The following is a 7,130-nucleotide window of genomic DNA, read 5'->3' as shown; positions in this document are numbered from 1 at the left end:
CAAAGTGCTGGGCCAGAGGATGATGATCTTAACATTTGCTCAGAAATTACTGCTGGTGGCCTGGCAAGGTGGCTTATGCCTGTAATCCCAGCACTTTGGGAGGCCGAGGTGGGTGGATCACCTGAGGTCACGAGCTTGAGAACAGCCTGCCAACATGGTGAAACCCCGTCTCTACTAAAAATACAAAAACTTAGCTGGGCATGGTGGTGCACGCCTATAGTCCCAGCTACTTGGGAGGCTGAGACAGGAGAATTGCTTGAACCCAGGAGGCAGAGGTTACAGTGAGCTGAGATTGTGCCATTGCACCCCAGCCTGGGCAACAGAGCAAGACTTCCTTTCAAAAAAAAAAAGAAAAAAGAAAAGAAACTATCGCTGGCTTCATGATGGGGTCAGAACAGCTCAAGTTGCTTTATTGATATATCCAGGAAATTTTTATTTATTTATTCTATTTGCAGGGCACTGCACTAGGCAAAGTCTGAGTTAAGTGTATTGCCAAGAAGGTGTGGGGCAAAATCGCTTTCTTCCTCTCAGTCCCAATAGCGATTGTTTCTTTCTTTTAATTTAATTTTTATTGTGGGAAAATATGCATAATATAAAAATTACTACTTTTACCATTTTTAAGTTCAAATCAGTGACATTAAATACATTCACATTGTTGTGCAACCATTGCCACCACCCACCTCCAGAAGTTTTTCATCTTCCCAGACTGAAACTCTGTACCATTAACTTCCTAATCCTCTTCCCTCGAGGCCCTGGGAACCACTGTTCCACTTTCTGTCTCCATGAATTTGACTACTTTAGGGGAATCACACGATATATACTTTTTTGAGTCTGGCTTATTTTACTTAGCATAATGTCCTCAAGGGGCACCTATGTTATTGCAGCATGTGTCAGAATTTCCTTGCTTTTGATGACAGAATAATATTCCATTGTAGGTATAGACCACATTTTTTGTTTGTTTGTTTGTTTTTGAGATGGAGTCTTGCTCTGTTGCCCAGGCTGGAGTGCAGTAATACCACCTTGGTTCATGGCAACCTCCACCTCCCCGGTTCAAGCAATTCTCCTACCTCATCCTCCCAAGAAGCTGGGATTACAGGTGTCCACCGCCATACCTGGCTAATTTTTGTATTTTTAATAGAGATGGGGTTTCACCATGTTGGCCAGGCTGGTCTCAAACTCCTGACCTCAGGTGATCCACCTGCCTCAACTTCCCAAAGTGCTAGGATTGTAGGCGTGAGCCACCACGCCCAGCCCTTGTTTATCCATTTATCTGTTGATGAAAATTTGGGTTGTTTCCCCCTTTTGGTTGTGGTGAATAATGCTGCTATGAACATCCGTGTAATAACTGTTTCTTTTTACTTTCTCCTTTTTAAAATATGAGATGGGGTCTCCCTGTGTTGCCCAGGCTGATCATGGACTCCTGGGCTCAAGTAATCCTCCCACCTCAGCCTCCTGAATAGCTAGGACTATAGGCATGCACCACCACCCCCAGCTAATTTAAAACTGTTTTTAGAGATGGGGATCTCTCTATGTTTCCTAGGCTAGTCTCGAACTCCTGGGCTCAAGTGATCCTCCTGCCTTGGCCTCCCAAAGTGCTGGGATTATAAGCATGAACCACCACGCCCAGCTCTGTTTCTTGATTATTAAAACAAGTCACTTTTCTTCTTAAAATTACAAAAGTCTCTTTCTTTCCCCTGTGTCAGTGGTTGGCTTCCCTAACGGTCCATCTGGCTCTGGCTCTCCCTCTCCGTCTCTGATGCTATGTCTCTGGCTATGTCCCATGGTCCATGGATATCTCGCATGAATATCTGCTCAAGATCTCATTCCTCCTTCCTTAGGTGACGGCATCTTGATTTTCCTTGAGGAAGCCACTATTCCTCCACTCTAGGTTCACATGATCTGGGTAGAGCAGATCCTCTTCCCCACCATCATTCAGCTCCCCAACCTCATCTGCCCTACCCTTTTGAAGGTTACATATCAGACCTGGGTCCAGCAATCAGACACTCCCTCTCCCAGGCCATACTTCATACTTCAGAGATGGGCACGTGATCAGAGTCAGGCCAAGCTGGGAATCTGGAGACTTTGGGGAGTTAGAAATACCCACCCCGCCCCCGCCCCCGCCTTTTCTTTTTGAGACAGAAGCTGGCTCTGTCATCCAGACTGGAGTGCAGTGGTGCCATCTCGGCTCACTACAACCTCTGCCTCCCAGGTTCAAGAAATTCTCTTGCCTTAGCCTCCTGAGTAGCTGAGACTACAGGCGCCTACCACTGCACCTGGCTAATTTTTGTATTTTTATTTATTTATTTATTTTGAGATGGAGTTTCACTCTTGTTGCCCAGTCGGTAGTGCAATGGCACGATCTCTACTCACTGCAACCTCCGCCTCCCAGGTTCAAGTGATACTCCTGCCTCAGCCTCCCAAGTAGATTACAGGCATGAGATTACAGGCATGCACCACCATGCCCGGCTAATTTTGTATTTTTAGTAGAGATGGGATTTTGCCATGTTGGCCAAGCTGGTCTTGAACTCCTGACCTCAAGTGGTCTACTGGTCTCAGCCTCCCGAAGTGCTAGGATTACAGGGGTGAGCCACCGCTTCTGGCTAACATACCCTTTCAATGGGATTGCTGAGGGTGAGGATTTAGACCCGAGGCTGCCAGCCACCATGTTCACCACCAGAAGGGATGGGCCAGAAGAGAAGGGAGCCAGTCGGAGAAAAACAGAGCTCAGAGGTGGAGCAAGACTGATGAATCCATATTGTGCCCTGGGTCCAGTTGTGCCTGAACTAGCCCTGGTCTTTATATATATATATATATATAAAGCTTGCACCTGGGAGGCAGAGGTTGCAGTGAGCCAAGATCACGTCATTGCACTCCAACCTGGACAACAGGAGCAAAACTCCATCTCAAAAAAAAAAAAAAATTTAATTTGCTGGATATGGTGGTGCGTACCTGTGGTCCCAGCAACTTGGGAGGCTGAGGCAAGAGGGTCGCTTGAGTCCAGGAGTTTGAGGCTGCAGTGAGACATGATCGCACCAGTGCACTCCAGCCTGGGCAACAGAATGAGGCCCTGTCTCAAAAATAATAATAATAATAATAATAATAATAAGGCCACCCAGAAGCTGAAAGCTAATTGAAGGTATCAGTGTGAGTTGGGGTGGGGTTTAAATTAAGAACACAGGTCTGGATGTCAATGGTAGCCCCAGGAACAGTGGATTCTGGCTTTGTTTATTTTATTTAGTCCACCCAACAACTGTGTGAGGTAGGGATCATAATTATCATCCCCATTTTACAGACAAGGGAGCTGAGACCCAGAGAGGTAAAGGACCACACACATGAATAGCGGAGATGGAATTCAACCAAGCCTATAAGTCTGTTTCCACAGCCAGTACTTTTTTTTCTTTTGAAATGGAGTTTCACTCTTGTTGCCCAGGCTGGAGTGCAATGGTGCGATCTCAGCCCACCGCAACCTTTGCCTCCCGGGGTTCAAGCGATTCCTCTGCCTCAGCCTTCCGAGTAGCTGTGACTATAGGCGCCCGCCACCATGCCCAGCTAATTTTTGTATTTTTAGTAGAGATGGGTTTTCACTATGTTGGCCAGGCTGGTCTCAAACTCTTGACCTCGTGATCCACCTGCCTCAGCCTCCAAAAGTGCTGGGATTACAGGCATGAGCCACCATGCCTGGCCCTAGTACCTTATTTCTTTTTATTCTTCAAACGTGGTAAAATGTCATCTTACAATCTTTTTTTTTTTATTAACAACTGTAAATTGTATGCACCTAATAAAATAGCTTTAAAGTAAAAAAAAAAAAAAATATATATATATATATATAGGTTATATATATATATAGGATATATATTGGTTATATATATATATATTTTGGTTATTATATATATATTGGTTTGGCAACTCACTGCAAACTATTTTATTTCCACAATCATGGTTACACATATATACAGATACAGTAGAAATGTACATTAGTATAGCTATATGTCTAAATTCTAAATAATCGTATCCTTCTGTTTAGGGGAAATACAAACAATCATGTTAACCTAAATCATAAGAATTTTTTTTTTTTTTTTTTTGAGACAGGGTTTCACTCTTGTTACCCACGCTAGAGTGCAACAGCAATCTCGGCTCACTGCAACCTCCGCCTCCTGGGCTCAAGCAATTCTCCTGCCTCAGCCTTCCAAGTAGCTGGGATTACAGGTGCCTGCCACCATGCCCAGCTAATTTTTTGTATTTTTAGTAGAGATGGGGTTTCACTATGTTGGCCAGGCTGGTCTCGAACTCCTGACCTCAAGCAATCTGCCCGCCTCGGCCTCCCACACTGCTGGGATTACAGGTGTATACAAATCGCTACTGGGTAAAATAGTTTCCTCTTAAAGATAAGGCATACCTTGTTTTTTTCAAGTAATTCTTCATTTAAGGCCAAGAGTGAATACTTTGCAAGAATCAAAATACACAGTTCTTTGATAACCCATAGGTTTTTTAAAGGAGTCCTTTTAGACTCAGACACTCACATGGAAATTTATATTGATGTTTACAGTCATGAGTTAAAGATGCCTAAATAAGGCCGGACATGGTGGCTCATGCCTGTAATCCCAGCACTTTGGGAGGTCGAGGCAGGTGGATACCTGAGGTCAGGAGTTCGAGACCAGCCTGGCCAACATGGCAAAACCCCGACTGTACTAAAAATACAAAAATTAGCCATGCGCGGTGGCACATGCCTGTAATCCCAGCTACTGGGGAGGCTGAGGCAGGAGAATCGCTTGAACCTGGGAGGTAGAGGTTGTAGTGAGCCCAGATCGTGCCACTGCATCCCAGCCTGGGCAACAGAGTGAGACTAAGTCTCAAAAAAAAAAAAAAAAAAAGATGTCTAAATAGTTGTTGGAGCTCAGAAAATGATACCCTAAAATGAAGGCCTCAGAAATCAAAGTTTTTCTCTGCCCTCTTGCCCTCCTGTCTCTGGCCCCTCTTCCTCCCCTGAGGCAAGTCATAGAAACTAGAATCCTTCTTCCCTAAGACTGGTGATAGAAACCAGATCCCCTTTTCCCCCAAGCCAGCCATAAAACCTAAACATGTTACTCTATATTTTCCTCTGCCTTTCGGTATTAAAACTGACCCAGAATTTATCTGACCTATCTTGTTAGAGTGTAGCTCATAAGACCCCCATTCCAGAGAGGGTCGTGCCCCACACCAACAAGGAAGGAGCTGCTCAGAGAGGCTAAGGAGAATCCACACAGACAGGCCGTGCAGGGTTTCCCCACTCAGTGTATTAGCAGTACATCAGACCCTTTTTGTCCAATCCTATTTCTATACAGCTGTCCATACTTTGTTGAACCTAAGCTTAAAAATGGACAGTTGCCCCTGTATCTTTGGGTCTTCATTCCACAGGCTCCCATGTCACATAAAACGATGATCAAATAACTGTATACGCCTTTTCTCCTACTATTCTGCCTCTTGTCAGTGATTTTCAGCAAACCTTCGGAGGGCAAAGGGGAAGTTTTCCTTTGGCCCCTACATCGTGTTAGGAAAACTGGGTAACCTCATATAAAAAACAAATGAACAAAAAAAAAGTTGGATCTTTGCCTCCTTCTTTAGTTCAAAATAAATTCTAAATGAAACAAAGGTTAAAATGTAAAACAGGGACCATAAAAGCGCTAAAATAAAACATGGGTGGATGTTTTTGTAGTCATGAGAGGGAGAGGCTTGACATGAATACCAGACGCTTCTCATAAATGGAACGATTGATCATCTGAACCAGAGAAAATACAGAATGCTAAATGACGAGTTAATGGGTGCAGCACACCAACGTGGCACAGGTATACATATGTAACAAACCTGCACGTTGTGCACATGTACCCTTAAACTTAAAGTATAATAATAAAAATAAATAAATAAATAAATAAAAGAAAATACAGAACACGGGGCCAGGCGCGGTGGCTCATGCCTGTAATCCTAGCACTTTGGGAGGCCAAGGCTGGTCACCATGTTGGCCAGGCTGGTCTCAAACTCCTGACCTCAAGTGATCTGCCCACCTCAGCTTCCCAAAGTGCTAGGATTACAGGCGTGAGCCACTGCACCCAGTGATAGTTTGGTTTTTTTTTAACCTACACATGACAAAATAAATAAAGCAGTAACGGATTATAACCCAAGGTATACAACAAGTGTCCATGAATCCATACTGATAAAAATAAATTATTGAATAAATTTTTAAATGAGGGGCCGGGAGCGGTGGCTCATACCTGTAATCCTAGCCTCAGCCTCCCAAAGCACTGAGAATACAGGTGTGAATCACTGTGCCCAATCAAAAACATTTTTCTATTTTTTATTATTTTTTTTAAGACAGAGTCTCTGTCACCCAGGTTGGAGTGCAGTGGCACAGTCTCAGCTCACTGCAACCTCCGCCTCCAGGTTCAAGTAATTCTCCTGCCTCAGCCTGCCAAGTAGCTGGGACTACAGGAGCGCATTACCACACCCAGCCAATTTTTGTATTTTTAATAGAGATGGGGTTTCGCCATGTTGGTGAGGCTGGTCTCAAACTCCTGACCTCAAATGATTCGCCCACTTTGGCCTCCCAAAGTGTTGGGATTACAGGTGTGAGCCACTGTGCCCAGCCAAAAAAATTGTTTTTTATTTTAAAGATAAGATTTTATAAAAATTCTAAAGCAGCTATAGATGAAAAAAAGCACAAACACACACAATGATAAAAGACAGAAAGTCAACTAGGAAAATATTTGCCATACATATGACAGACATAGGTCTAATTAATTTCTTAACTGACAAAGAGTATTCATACATTATTAAGAAAAGGACAACCCCAGCTGGGCACAGTAGCTCACGCCTGTAATCCCAGCACTTTGGGAGGCCGAGGTGGGCGGATCACGAGGTCAGGAGATCTAGACCATCCTGGGCAACACGGTGAAACCCCGTCTCTACTAAAAATACAAAAAATTAGCCGGGCCTGGTGGTGGGTGCCTGTAGTTCCAGCTACTCGGGAGGCTGAGGCAGGAGAATGGCTTGAACCTGGGAGGCAGAGGTTGCAGTGAGCTGAGATCGCACCACTGCACTCCAGCCTGGGCAACAGAGTGAGACTCCATCTCAAAAAAAAAAAAAAAAAAAAGAAAAGA

The sequence above is a fragment of the Pongo pygmaeus genome, chromosome 18 (assembly GCF_028885625.2).
Source record: "Pongo pygmaeus isolate AG05252 chromosome 18, NHGRI_mPonPyg2-v2.0_pri, whole genome shotgun sequence".
NCBI classification, from domain to species: Eukaryota; Metazoa; Chordata; class Mammalia; order Primates; family Hominidae; genus Pongo; species Pongo pygmaeus.
Note: the sequence above shows the minus strand (reverse complement) of the source record.